Source organism: Cynocephalus volans, chromosome 9, assembly GCF_027409185.1.
Source record: "Cynocephalus volans isolate mCynVol1 chromosome 9, mCynVol1.pri, whole genome shotgun sequence".
NCBI lineage: Eukaryota > Metazoa > Chordata > Mammalia > Dermoptera > Cynocephalidae > Cynocephalus > Cynocephalus volans.
The window spans coordinates 64,282,469-64,298,426 of NC_084468.1; positions in this window are offsets into that span (position 1 = coordinate 64,282,469).

The window sequence follows — 15,958 nt, forward strand, 5'->3', positions numbered from 1 at the left end:
CTGTCCTCAGTCAACATCTCACCTGGTCACAGTTCTTTATGTGACAGAATGACTCAAAGCTTCTGTCAAAATATGAGTAAAGCTCGGGGGCTGGAAAAGAGAAAGGGAGCTACTAAACAAATAATGTTTCTGTCAGTCAAACAATTTAAAAAGAACAGATAAATGAACAAAAGAAAAGGAGAGAAATAAGGAAAGAAGAAAAAAAGAAGAGAGAGAGAGAGAGAGGAAGGAAGACAGACCAGTTCATATTGTATATAATGTTCCGAACACTCTCCCTTCCCTACTTTCATCATCCTTTCCTCTGTCCTCCCCAATCCTTCCGGCCCACGTCACTCACCCTCACCAAAAAAAAAAGTGGAGGGAAAAAATAGCAAAGGTGTTCAAAACCATTCTCAGCACTTAGTTTGCTGCATGCAGAGCCGTGGGCCATTCCACACCTCCATCTGCCCCTCAAGCTCTCCCATCTCTTCTTAGCATCTTCCGAGGAAAACTATGCATTCTTCAGAAAGCCAGAGCTTGGTAAAAGACCTGCTAGGAAGAGTGGAGGAGAGTTAAGAACAGTGTTCACTCTCGATTTAGAAGTGCTGTGAGCCATTCCACACACTGTCCCCCCAAATCCACCCCATTCCCCTCATCATCCCCTCCCATGAGGAAATTACAGGCTGCAGATGGTTTTGCTGAGTTGCTGATAACACGCTCTGGAGCTGACATGCAATGAAATGAAATGCACTTAACTCTTACAGGATGAGTAATCCCCAATAGCAATTAATCTCAAATCCTGAAGCCCAAAGACTGTTTGAAGGGTTGTATCCTTCCCTCCTGAGCACCCATTTCTGGAAAGCTGCCAAGCTCATCAAGCAGCCCTACTCAGGGGGTACAGGCTGGAGACGTTTGCATGTTGCCTCTATGGTTCCCAGTGTAACCTTGCCATTGGCCTCTTCTTTTCCAAAGAGTGGAGAGGCTGGGTTTTATGTCCATCTCCCACAGGCCCATTTTAATGCTTTATCTATCAGAGTCCAGGTAAATCCTTGAGCTAACTTCTTGGGCACTGATTTCCCAAGCCATCCCAAGAGGCTGGCAGGTGGCTCTTCAGTAGAGAAGCTGATTCTTTCCTAGCTACTCTGGTCTCCTGGAAACTGAGGCAACTGATTCCTTGGAAAGTAACAGGTTCTCAAGCTAACCATAGCCAAAACCATGAGCAAAGAAGAACTGGTAGCCTGGAAGTTTCTGACAACTTTATATCCTTTCCCCCTTGGTTCATTCTCTATGCTTGGGACATTAGATGGAAGAAGAGATGGGGCAGGAAGTCTAGGCTGCTGCCTGATTAGAGGCATGTGGTAAGTGAAACCAACGGAGACACATTTGTTCATAGAGACCCTCAATGTTTGCTCTCTTAAAGGCCCTGTGGATTTCCCCAAGGAATAGACTGTGATGGAATTATAGCTTTGGAAGCTTTTTTCATTCACTTATTCATTCATTCTACAAATAATATTTATTTACACATTGTAAATACTTTCCTGGTTATTGCACACAAAATCTAGGTGAAACAATGAAACAAGACATAACCCCTAAGATAATACTCATTCTCAAATGATCTAATAATAAAACAGTCCAATCTACGATTCTGTAGAGAGCAGTGGGCACCTTGGTAGAGCAATGTGCAGGACACACTGGGAGCACAGAAGAGGACGTAAACAAAGGATCTGAGCATCCTGACAACTTGATTTCCCTCTTCCTTATTCCCAGATGTCTCTCTGATTCTCATGCCCCCACTGTCTGCCTAATCAACTTCCTGGACCTGAATTTGCTCTTCCTTTGTAGATCCATCCTTTGCCATCAGCCCCAGATTTCATCTTGGCAATTTCATATGTTCCTTTCAACTGTCTTGCTTGAACCAGGAGTGCTGGCTCTTCTCAATCCTAGGCACACCCAGATCAGCCTCTCTCCCAGTGTTTGTCATGCCCCAGAAATGCCCTAACCGGATTTTGACATGTGTTATCTCTCTAACTGTGGAGAGAGAGAGAAAGAGAGAATAATTCTCTCTCTTTACCTTGCCACATTATCCTATAGTAATAATTCCCTAATGATATCCAAAGAGCTAAACTGGTTTTCCTGACTGTGTTCTCTGTTGCAAAGTTGAAGAGGAGAAGGGAAATGACAATTGTTGAACGCGTGTTACATGCCCACACCATGAGGATGGTATTAAGATCTTTTTAGAGAGCAGGAAACTGAGAAAGGTTAAGTGACTTTCCCATGATTACACAACTAGTAGGAGGCAGAATCTGGATTTTAACACTGGACCTTCTTACTCTAAAGCCCATGTGCCCTCTAGTATGGAAATGTTTCTCAAACTTTAATGCACATGGAAATCACTGGGGATCTTATTAAAATGCAGATTCTGATTCATAGGTCTGAGGAGGGGCCTGAGATTCTTCATTCATAACAAGTTCCCAGGTAGTGCTGATGTTGGGACCTCCCTCCCCCTCCACCCCCAATTTTGACTGGCAAGGCAATACAAGGTGCAGCCATCTACTCATAAGCCTAGGTAAGCCCAAAGGGCCCCACAGGACATAGCTCTCAATAGGGGTGGTAACACCACCTTCCCTCGGGGCAGCTTATTTTCGTTTAGTTTTGCAGTTGTACTGTGACTGGTGGAGTTACTGACATTAAGTATGTGGGAGTCAAGGATGCTACAAATCCTACAGTGTCTGAAATAGTCCAGGTTGATTTGTTCAGGATAGTCCCACACAGTACAGAATTGTCCCAACTGAAATTCTTATAGCATCCCCATCGAGGAACCCCAAAGAGCAGCTTGGGGGTGTGCACTGCTGTCAGACACCAACTCTTGGGCTGCCTTACTTCTACTACTTGTGCTCGGTCATTAGAAATATCAGCTCTGCCCTCCAGCTGTTCTGCTCCAAACTGTCATCACTGACAGCTGTTCTACAGGATATCTCTGCACATGCACGAGTGTGTGTTGCTGTCTTGCTGCCTGGAACTCCAGAGTGTCAACAGAAGAGATGATCCAAGATGGGCCTAATCAGAAAGAGGTGTGTCCACATAGATCTGGGCACCCTCAAAAAGCATAGGGATGCCACTACTATACAAACTTGGGCATTTTAGGAAAGCATGTCGGCCAGCTGATAAATTTACATCCTATTGCATTCCATGAGAATTTCAAAAGGTATTTATTGAGAAGATAGGAGAAGAGCTAACATCTACTAAGCTTCTGCTATGTGTCAGGAACTGGACAGATTTTTTACAAATATTATTTCACTGGATCTGTAGCACAGAGCAGTCATTACCAATTTAGACTCTGGAGCTAGTGTGTCTAGGTTAGCATCTCAGCTAAGCTAATTACCAGTTGTGTGAGCTTGAAAAGATTATTTAACTTCTTGTTTCCTCAGTTTCATCATCTATAAAATGAGGATCAGAACAGTACCTGTTTATTAGGCTGTTAGAAAGTTAAATAGATGAATACCCATAGAATGCTTTGCACAGTACCTGGCACAGAGCAAAGACTATAAAAGTACATTCTTACAGAATAAAATAGCCATATAAGATAAATATTTTTCTCCATTTTACAAATGAGGAACCTGAGGCTTGCTCAAGTTGATCACAGGCATAATGTGGTGAAATCTGTCTGATTAATCATATTAAAAGCTAATACTAAGCACTTACTATGTGCCAGATACTGTTCTAAGTGTTTTATTAGGATCAACTCAATCCTCACAACCACCCTTAAAGATAGATATCATTATCCCCATTTTACCATCTGAGGAAACTAAGACAAAATGAGTAAGTAACAGTGACTTGCCCGAGGTTACATGTCTGGTTAGTGGTGAAGCCAGGATTTGAGCCTGAGGGTTTGACTCTGGACCATAGTGCAACAGTTCCAAACTTCACACTTTCTCCATTTCCTTACCTACCCCTGTCACTCATCTGCTGTGTGTCCAGCCCTGAGCTAGGCATACTTTAGCATAAAAAGAAGTAAAATTCACAATGTTCACTTTCAAACTAATGGTTTCATGCTATATTTTTATCTTCTTATTGGATAGATTATTGGCAAAGCAGTATGTGGAAGTAAACCTGCAGTTAAGTCTCAGTTCTGCCAATCACAGTGCTAGCTTTAATGACATTGGGCACACTCCTAAACCTCCCTGAGCCTCAGGTTCCTCACTTCAAAAAAATGGGGATAATACTTACTTGGCAGTTTTGTGTGTGAGGACTAAATAAGATCCTTAATGCATAGTACTCAATAAACATTAACCCTCATTTCTTCTTTTCCTTTCTCTGTGCCTCAGCAGGAATGACACAGCAGAATTAGAAATGCAGATTGTGGACGCATGATTTACAATAAAGTTTCTGGATGACAGCTAAAAGAGTTGAAGTTTTATAAATTGGAGTTTTGTTCCCAAAAACCCATTGAACATAATTAAAATGCCAAATACTCATGAAAAGAAAACTCCCCATACTTTGGATACACACTTTGTCAAACATATACTCAGTATTTAAAAATCAAACACGTAATTGAAAATATTTGGGAGTGGGGATGTGGGTATAGGCTAATTGTTTAGTTCCTGAAAATGTGAGTCCAATGGACTGAGGATGCCTTCTTTTCCTGGTAGTTTTCTTAGTAATCAGAATCAGCAGTTTTTATTGCTCTAGGGACCTGGAAATGTTAAATATTTGGACAACCTGGGGCAAAATTTTCCACCAATAAGCTAGTGAACATAAAGGGCCAATTCTAACGGAGGAGTTTCCCAGGTGATTTCTCTTATGGTGACCTCCTGCTCCCTTTTCAAAAACATCAAACACCCATCTTGAACAGTAGCCTTCATCTTCAAAGACATCAGCTAACTTCTCTAGAGAAGCCTTCCGTGTCTCTAGATCAGTCCTTTCAGCTTCCCCTGAAATCTGATCATTTGCTGACCAATGATCTCTCTGAATTATCAAACCATTCTTTACTCCTTACCACCTTTTCTTGATGGTTTCCCAAGCTCTTGTTACAAGTTTCAAAAAGAGACAATCATTGCTTTTGCCAAAATTTATAGCTTAGTTCAGGAAGATGTTCTTTAGCCTATCATGAATTCATATTATCAAATTTTTTCTTCTCGGGTGAGCACATCACACTGTCTTATGACTAATTATTTTCACTGACTTTATTCTAAGAGCACATCAATTTTAGCTGATAGGCAATCATAAATATGAAGTTTGTTCATTATGGTTAAAGTCCTTCTTATGATAAACCTATAAAGATTGAACTTTTCATGGTAAACCATCCTAAACCAGGTAGTACCTGTTTCCAAATATAACGTTAATCACATTTGATGTCTTTGATCAAAATGGGAATTCTGGCCTATTAACTAATCCTACTAACATCACATCTCCCAGAGCTAGAAAAAGATTCCAGGTTTCAATTGAGTTATTTTTGGCAGTAGGTAATTCCACATCCCAGAGATGAAGTTCTTTGCATAATGAAGTTTTAAAATGTCAGTAGTAGTTGGAGTGATATTAAAGTGTTTCTGACTTTTGAAGAAGCTTCCAAATATCCTTACTTCTGTTTAATCTTTTCTAAGAAGTCAAATAAAAGCTGAAGTTGTTGTCGGTCTGAAGAGTATCCCAGCACAGGCCATGGATGCAGAGTGCTGTCTCTCATTTCATCCTGGAACATGCAGCCCTGCATCCAGAGAAAACAGTCCAGCCTTGGAAAAGCTGAAATGCCTAAATAAACAAAGAGGAGTCATGAGGTATGTTTACAGCCCCTTAATAAAAAGCCTATTTATATTTAGCATATTTCCAGCCCAGTGCTCCTCCCAATTTCATTAATTGGCCCTTCCAGGAATTTGGGAGATTGTTGGACAGAATAGCATCTTAAACACTGACAGTAAATAAGACCAGCATACTTCAAAATGTTCTGTTGTGCTCCTTGTAAAAGAAGGAGGAAAGCTGGAAAAGAAAGTCATTGGTCTGGATGATATAAAAAGGCCAGATCCAAAAATAATCATGCCCACAGACATTTTACCAAAAAAAAAGTATAACTAGTAAACAAATATGTAAGGGTATTTTCAATTTTGCTAGTAATTTTTAAAATTCTAAATAAAACTGACGTACCATCTTGCACAATAAATTTAGACAACAAAAAATAAATCCTCAACTTTAAAAACCAAGGTATCCAATGCCAGAAATGCTTCAATGAAACTATTACTTCATATATTTCTAGTGGGATATCGATTGGCACAAACCTGTCACAAGTCAGAAACCTGAGAATCATACTCTGGAACAGAGAGCTTTGTGCAGGAGGCTTTGGGGGGAGTGATTTGGGGACTGGCACCCGAGAGGGAAGGAAGGCAGCAGTATTGGGCAGAGGATGACCTGGAACTGCAATACAAAGGGCTCCTCAACCTCATGAGAATCTCTGGGGCTATGGTGGCCCTTCAGTCTTGTCTCAAATTGGAGAGTACTGCATGTTCCCCTCTCCACAGAGGCATGACTTTGGGCAAGACAGCTCTCTCCAGACAATGGCAACTCCCAGAAAGGGAAGTCCATTGAGAGCTCTCTGCCTCTAACACTCCCACCAGCTAGGGGAATGAATGAACAGACCTGGAGGGGGATCCAGGGGCACACAGTGGCATCCACTCTAGACAATTCCTGGCACCATTTGGATCCACTTGCTTCATATGATAAATTCTGGGAGAAGCTCTTCCAGTATTTTGGGGGAATCTTGCCAGAGTAAAGGTAATGAGAAAAACGACCACTTACTGGTCGCCACGGCCTTCTCAGGCCATGGTTGCTACTCTCGTCCATTTACTGTCAAATCTGGAAAATGGTTACCCAGGGCTTGAGATCAATCCCAGTAGATCACTTGAGTACTAAATGTACTCATTCCTGCCCCTGTTTTTCTCAATGGCAGCTGGTGGTCAGGGTCTATTATTCCTGCCAGTATGCCGACTACTTTCTTTGCCTGCTGGTCTCTCAGGACAAGGTCTTTGAAGTGACTGAGCAGTATCCTTGCCTTACTGGGATCTTGCTATGCTCCTTGATGGAACTATTCCCCCTCGGAGAACCCAGAGCTGCAGAGAAGGGAAGCACAATTCCCTAAAGGGACCACTGGGGCTGACGGTAAGCAGGGTCACTGCCTCCTCTTGCTTCCAGGATCCATGTATCCTACATTTTGAAAACACAGCACCATATGTTTATTGATTTGGAGTGTGTACTACATCTTAGAAGATAGTGTCCTATCTGCACAGGGCATCCTCTCCAAGATCACACCTCAGCTGATCTTTGACAGACAATTCCAGTCTATCATTCTAGTAGCTTCTGGGTGCTGAGGTGTTGTGGGTAAAAGTGTCCCCCCAAGGTTCCGTGTATTATAAACTTAATCCTCACTGTGGCAGTGTTAAAAGGGTGGGAAATCCTAATACAGTAATTGAAAAGTGGAACCTTTAAGACGTGATTGGATTGTGAGGACCATGCCCTAGTGAATGGATTAATCCAATGATGGTTTTCGGTAGTCATGGGCATGGTTCTGATGGCTTTAAAAGGAGAGACAGTGAGGAGGTTAGTCTCTTTCTCTCCTTCTGCCATTTCACCATATGATATTCTGCATTGCTGTAGAGTTACCATCAAGAACAAAGCCCTCACCAGATGTATTCCTTAGACTTTGGATTTCCCAGCCTCCAAAACTGTAAGAAATAAATTTTATTTCTTTGTAAATTACCCATTTTCAGGCATTATGTTATAAGCAACAGAAATGGACTAATATGTGGGGTAGATGATAGGACCAGTGGATACCATGGTCATGTGCCCACTGCTGCACCTCCTTTGCTATGCAAGAGTACTTCAAAAAGTTCACAGAAAAGTAAGATTAGAAGACAATACAAATCTTTCCATGGACTTTTTGAAGTACCCCTGTATAACTCGTCTCTGAATCCATTGGAGTTCTATGTGGGATCTCATCCAATGGACCAAACTCTCTCTAAGCCCTTGGTGAGTGGTGCTGGGTGAGGCTCTGCAAGCTGAAAAAGCAAACCCATATTCGGAATAGGTGTCAAGTCCAGTGTGGAAGGAATCCTGTAGCCTGGACTTACTGCAGATACTTTTCTATCCTGGGCCACACACAAACTTTGGAGTCTCATATGTCACCCAGTATATGAGTTGAGACAATAGTCCCAAGTGTGCAATCTACTGCCTTTGTAAAGTGAAGACACCTATCAGGCATGGTGTTCCTTCCTGGTGATGAGAATTGTGAGATGCAATAATCTTCCCCTAACTTTGGAGAGAATGTTCTGTGTACTTCAGATCATTAGACTAAAAATTGCATTGTTGCTGTGGGCCCCTGAATCTTTTTAGAGTTTATCTCCTATCCTCTGGAACACAATGTATTAATTTTCTGTAACAATTACCACAAACTTAGCAACTTAAAACAATACCCATATGTTACATCACATATCTATAGGTCAGAAGTCCAGGCAGGCTCAACAGGATTCTCTGTTTAAGTTTCACAAGGCCGAGGTCAATTTGTTGGCTGCTTATCATCTGGTTCACCATGATTAAAATGGTTAACCCTTGCACCACCATGACACAGGCTGTGTTCTACCTACCTCAGTAGATTTTACTTGCTGCCCAATTTTTTGAATAATGCATTTAACAGTAATACTCTACATGGCCACTATTTGTATTTGTAACTTTCACTATTCCCTCTAAAATTAAAACCTGTGGTCTACTTGACCACCATCTATTTTGTATAAATAAAACAGTGAATGATTTCACATTTCAATGGAATCTCTTTTGCTTGCTGTAAACATGGCTGGTCCCCCTTCAGTACTAATCTCAATGCATGTTTCCTGTCTACATCATGACTTACAAAGTTATTATTAACTAAATGAACAAAAATCTCCTACACCATGAGTTTTCAGGAATAAAAAAACCAAAAAGACGTCTAGCAATTTTCTTTCATATATAACTTGACAAATGTCAGGAGCTAATTTAAAACTCTGAATCTGAGGTTTTATAGAACTGCAAAGAAAAATATTTACTATTATTGTGTACTTGTGGTGATGCCCCTCCACGTTATATTTCACTGATGTTAAGCCATACACACAGTCATTTCATAAAGGCATTTTACCAATAACCCTCAAACATGATATTTATTATTAACTTTGTGACTAATTTTGTAAGATTCTTGTGGTTTGTGTAAGCACCTATTTTTTGTCATGGGTAGTACTTTAAATGATTCTGATTCCATTTTGGTTTCTTCTTTACCTTTAGCAACAAAGTATATTGTTATCATACTAAAAAGCATCATTGTGTGCTTATTCTTAGAAAACTGATTAGGTTGCTGTGGAGGTCATTTGTAGAAGAAAATGATAGTTGTCCATAAAATGTCCATTTGCTCCTTCTTCAGTACCAAAAAATCAAATTTTAGATGGAAATATGTTGCTTAGTAGAAGACTACCTGCTCACCTTCCTTACAATTAGGATTGTGTGACTAAGTCTGGTCAATGAAGTATAAATAGATATGTTTGCTGGAAAGGCTCCTTGAAATAGAATAGGTGTGCCCACCCTTACTTCTTCCTGCTGACCAGAGAGTGATTGTGATGTCTGGAACTCCAGCAGCCACCTTTGATCATGAAGCAATTGTAAGAACAGAAGCCATGCACTAAGATGATGGAATAGAGAGAAAAAAGCCTGGGGATCTGATGGCACCATGGGGCCACTATACCTACCCTAGACTGCCTATTCCCAGACTTCTTCGAGAAAGAGAAATGAATCATTCTCTTGTTCAAGTTACTGTTGTTTGGGGGGTAATTTCTCATATCCAGCTGAAATTATCTTTAGTGAAATTATCTTTATGCAGTGTTTGAAAAAGATTCAAAGACTACAATGACTTCGTGCCTCTATTTGTTTGCAATGGACAATACACTACTATGAAAAATTATTTTGTCAGTCCAGTAACATTCAAATTTCAGATATTTATTGCTATGAGTTCTAATAATACTCGTTTTTGTCTTGTGAAAAATCATTATTCCCATGGATTTACTTGTCCCAGTTCATGTAAATTCACAGTATATGTTCATTATACTTGCACCCTGTATTGTGGAGTTCTTTTCATATATTCTGAGTTCTAATATTTATGTGACTATTGTTACCATTATGTTTATACTTCAATAGATCCTTTCAAGGCTTTGAATCATTTTGATAAAATCAGGGAATCAGGCAACAATCAAAAATAAAAATAACAAACATAAACAGGGGTTAGGGAAAAGCATTTAATCTGCCAGATTGTCTATGCACAATATTATATAATGCCCTCACCTGCCCTTTAGGAGTGAGGTAAATAGAGAGCTTGTGAGCCCAAATGATAATTGTAAAGTAAAAATTACGAGTGTGAGAGCACAAAGCTGCACACAGGCATGTACAAAAAGCTTGCCTTTGTAAACCACCTAAAATGGTGACAAAGAATGACATTAATTAAGATGTTGAGCATAAAATGAGGGCTAAGATAATGTCCATATGTTTTAAAGGCTGTAATATCACATAAAAACCATTTGTTAAGTTTTGGCAGGAACTGAATGTGGGAATACAGTTCAGAGAAAGCGGTTGTGGACAGTTAGAGGAGGGCAGAACAACCATGCTGGCCACAGGGGCGGTAGCTGGGACTGGAGGGTTAGGCTCCATGCCCCACGGGCTTGACCCCTTCCAGACTTTCAAAACGACCCTCAAATAAAGTGACTTGACAGACAGCTTCCACTTAATGCCCGAGGAGCATCTGCTCCTTGTGCATTCATCATAAGCCCCCCAGGGCCACTCAAACACATCCCATTACCTCTGTGGGTCTCCATGCTTCCAGCCAAGAATCTGAAGAAAAGCTCATAAGCCTCTGCACCTTTATCTGGGAAAATATAGGTGTGGGAAGGAGTGACTATTTAGAGAAATCTTGCTTCTTCCATTTTTATTCTTGTCCCTATGTAGTTTGGGGCAAAATCTGTGTCTGGAGCAGTGACGGTGAACTTTTTGAAATTCAAACCTAACACTAATGTAGTCATAGAAATGAACCAAATGTCAGCAGCAACAGCTGACCCTTGTGGTCTTTTGACACAAGCAGTGCTTTTAAAACAGTTTTGGTTTGTTAGGAAAATAACAGAATTTCTTTGAAGCCTATAATTGATCTTACATTGCAAATGTGTTCATATTTGGACCAAATGTTTATTTCCCTTTTCTGTAAAATTGCCATAGTTTCTGAGGAATTCTTGATAAACTGCTGAGACAACCTGTGGTCTCAGGAGTCCATGAAGACCTCTGGGCCTTTGCAGCAGAAACACCACAGTGAAAGAGTGAGTTTAAAGCAGAAGAAACAGGAAACCCTGAAAATACCATTTGGGTGTAAAAGATTGATAAGAAGGGGCTCTGACAGCCAGTGCGTGTCTGTCAGAGCCCCTTCTTATCAATCTTGTACACTCAAACTTCGTCTAAAACTAGAGTACCTTCTGAATTCATCAGGAAAACTGAAAATTGCAATGGCCTGTCTACAGATACTTGGCAACATGAGAACAGTAACTGAGCTGAAAATGACAGCTGACTAGGAGAGAGAATTGTATATTAAGAAACAAACCAAAAAAAGCCTGTTGTGCTTTATATGGTTTTATGATCTGGGACCTCTGCTCTAATCCTAACTCCAAGGAGCTTTACTCTGAGCCTTCAGAGGAAAATTCTCTGGAGCATAGTTTTGTAACTGCTCCTGGGCTGGAAGAAGAAGGGTAGGTTGTGGGTCTTTCAGTTATTCTGTCCTGGAAGTATAAGGGTCAGAATTGCCTCCCCCCAGCCCTGTCCTCCCTAAGCATTACTAGCTGGGGAGGTTTAAGCCATCTTCTTGGGCATGGGCAGAAGAACCAGGGGAATGAATTGAAGATCACAAACATAGCTACTGGGTCTGGCTGCTCACAGGTGGTGCCCTGCACAGCTGCCAGGTGCCATTCCCAGTCACAGGGTCAATGACACCCCCTGGGGTTGCACAGTGTGGTGGCCCTAGTCCAAAAGATCCCTCTGCTTTAAGATATCTTCTCCTCCAGTCTACCCAGTGCCCACTTCCCTCTAATCTAGAGCCTTTTCAATAACAGATGTCAAAACACGTTGCAAAGTATAAAGAACTATGCAAATCTAAGATATTCGGGGAGTATGGTACTATTTCCAGTAGTTAATGTATCAAGGTGTGGCCTAGAAGGATTAACTTATTAACATATTACCCATTCTAGTAAGTTGATCAAATGACATGATACAAGAGTACTTCAAAAAGTTCATGGAAAGATTCATATTATCTTTTAATGCTATTCTTCCACAAACTATTTGAAGTACCCTCGTACTTAATAGCACTTAGCAAACTTTAAGGAACTCTACAAATGTAAGACATTCAAATGATGATAGTGGATGTCTGGGTAAAGAGGTAGTTTAATAACGGAGCCCCAAAAGAGTAAGACACAGACATGCTATGGTTTGTGTTTAATGTTTGTGTTTTCCCATTCAAATATTGAAATCCTAACTCTCAAGGTGATGGTATTAGGAGGTGGTGACTTTGGGAAGTGATTAGGTCATGGGGGTGAGTGCCCTTATAAAAGAAGTCCCAGAGAGATCCCTCACTTTTTCCGCTATGTGAGGGCATAGACAAGACTGCCACCTGTGAGGAAGTGGGCCCTCACTAGACATCAGATTTGCTGGAGACTTGAGCTTGGACTTTCCAGCCTTCAGAACTATGAGAAATAAACTTCTGCTGTTTATAAGCTACCCAGTTTATGGTACCTTGTTATAGCAGCTCAAGCAGACTAAGAAAATGGTTAGGGCTCAATAGAGAAACGAAAGTCCTGCTGAGCAAAAGTATGGCATTAAACTAGGGAGAATGACCATGGATAGCATAAGGTCACTGAGATCCTTGAGTGCAAGGTGGGTTAGAGGGCCCCAGAGGGTAAATAGGGATGCTAAAAATCAACTTCATCCCCTTAACAATTTACCTTTTTGTGATCATAAGCTCATTCTATTTTGCTCGCTCTCTATCTTTCCTAAATCTATTCTTGTCAGAAGTCAGTTTGTTAAGACAGAAACTAAGCTTCTCAGTTCACTCAACCAGAACTATTAAAAGATTAATTAAAAGATCAGATCTCCTTGAGTTTCCCCTACTGGGAATAAACACCCTGCCCACTTTCTTAGCTTCATGAAATATTAGGGGGCCAAATAGAGGCACGTCCTCTAGTTTGTTTCTCCTGATTCTTGTCCTATCCTCCCCAAGAATAGGCCATGTTTTCCTCCAGAGTCCAAAGTTATAATTGCTGCCTCCTCTCCCCCTAGACATGCTAGATTTGAAATTCCTTGAGAGCAGTGCCAGCATTTTATTCATCTTTCCTTCCCAGTTGCTTAACAAGGAAGGTGATTAATGCTTTTAAACTACACTGAAATTCTAAGTAACCAGTGTCACAGTTGTGCTATTAGCCTCCAGGAAGGGAAGCAAATTTTATTAAGAAAATTTTTAAGGGTTTAACCTTAAAGGCACAAAAAAACCTTAATTTTTCAACAAATGGAAGATGGCACTTACTATTTCAGTCTTTTGCTCTGGGCCCTCTGGAGGTTTAGAAGCACAGTTTCAAAAGTGTCCAGGCCTCTCATGCCAGAGTCCCAGGGGTTCAGAGAAGAGATGACAAGAGAGACAATGCTTCTATTCTCACGAAACTTAAGATCTAGTGGGAGGAGACAAATAGCAACAAATGAATGAACTAAAAAGAGCCTAGATATGTTAAGTGATAGGATAGGTTTGAAATTTAAACCCAAATAATAATCAATAAAACCTCTCTTTCCCATTTGTAAGAAAACTAACATATGATTATATCAAAAATCCTTCTCTCTTGTAAGATCACATTTCAATGTGAAGTAGTGGGCCTTACCTCTTTAGAATATTACTTTATGCAACTCCATCAACTTAAGATTGTAGTTAAAAAGTAATATTTGGAATTACTTGAGGGTGAAAAAAAGTCCTTTCAATCAAAGCCAAAAGGAGTCAGCCATAAAATGGAAAATATTGGTATGGTGGTTTGTTCTGCATCAACTTGGTAAAGCTGAAACTACATTTCCCAGAATCCTACACCTACATATTACAGAGTTAGATTGATCAAAAGTGGAATGTAGGGCCGACCCCCTGGCGCACTTGGGAGAGTGCGGAGCTGGGAGTGCAGCGACGCTCCCGCCGCGGGTTCGGATCCTATATAGGGATGGCCGGTGTGCTCACTGGCTGAGCGCGGTGCAGGCGACACCAAGCCAAGGGTTGCTATCCCCTTACCAGTCATGAAAAAGACTAAAAAAAAAAAAAAAAAAAAAAAAGTGGAATGTACATGCATTTGGAAGGTTGAAATGAAACAATAGCCACTACTCTCTGAACGTTATGATGCTTGGATGTGACAGACAAATGCAGGTGCCAGAGAGGTCCACATAGTTGTCACTCTCCTCTGCTCAAGGTAGAGCTCTTCTTCCTGACCATTCACCTTGCTATTTAACAGAGGTCTCAGGTCCATTAACATATGCCTGGCTACAGATCCAGACAGGCAATGGTTTTCCATAGGCCTCTCCATCTCCCTTGGTCTCACATTGATGGCTGGATGTGCCTGGCTTTCAGATGAACTGTTTGGTGCATTCTCAGATTCTGCAACTCACCTTTCAGACCTTCACTTCCTCTGGCCTCCCATATATATAGATCTGTCTAGCTACTCGACCACACCAGTTGTCAGGCTCTTTTACCTGCTGGTAATCCTGCCAACTGAGCCAATTGATGAGCTAGGGCTGGGTCTGGAGCTCCCAGACCCCTCAAACCCATTCAGACTCGGTCACAAACCCTTCACATGCCAGGCTGGGTCCCCAGACCCCTTACACACCAGGCTGGGTCACCAGACCCCTTCATGCAGGTCTATGAGCTAGGTAACCGGCCAAAAGGTCTTTGGAGCCATAGGTTGGAAAGCATGGATGCTCTGGGCAGACACCCACCTGCCTGCTTCACCGAAACTCTCTCTCTCTCTCTCTCTCTCCCCAAAGATCACAAGAATAGCAACAAAACTAAAAAGATACATTGGCACGTATGCACACTAACTCCACACACACACACACACACACACACACACACACACATACAATTTGCTTACAAAGGATGTGTTAAAACCACATCCAACCAGACCTGAGGCAAGGTCTCTGACCAAACTATTCTATTTTCCCAACAAGGTCTAATTCTTGTAATAAATTTCATATCCATAGCTCAGAAAGATCAGCTTCTTGGCTAAACCCTGATGTTACAATTGGTTAAAAAGGATCATTCAATTCTGATAATATCTGTTGAGCATCTATCTAGGCTAAGCATCTTTCCACATACACTAATCTCATTTTATCCTCAGGATATCTATGTTAAGTTTGCATCATTACCCCCATTTGCAGATAAGAGAAAAAAAGCTCAAAGAGATGAACTGGTTTGTCTAAGAAAAGCCACAAGAAGAGAATAAGCATTCTCCTTGGCCAGACAACCCCTGCCCACTCCCTCACACAGATACATACACTCCCAGCAAAGAAGATTCTGCACTGGCATGTTTTCAAGACCAGTAGGAGAAAGAAGTGAATGACATCATGGCTAAGAAAATTCAAGTAATCAAATAATTAGTGAAATGGATCTAAGGCTAAATAAGAGGGGGAAGTAGAAGAAGAATGAAGCATGCTGGGCACACCTCACAAATTCTCACAGCCCTCTGAGGTAGGCACTCCTGCTATCTCTCTCTTACAGACAAAGAAACAGAGAAAGTATAAAGCCTCCAAGCAACTAAATCAGAATAAAGCAAGTCTTCAAACATCCTAGTTCTTTAACAGAGATATACAGCCAGAATTCTAAAAAAGCCACATGACTTCCCCACACACTTAAGAAGAGAGAGGGTGGAGGGGAAGA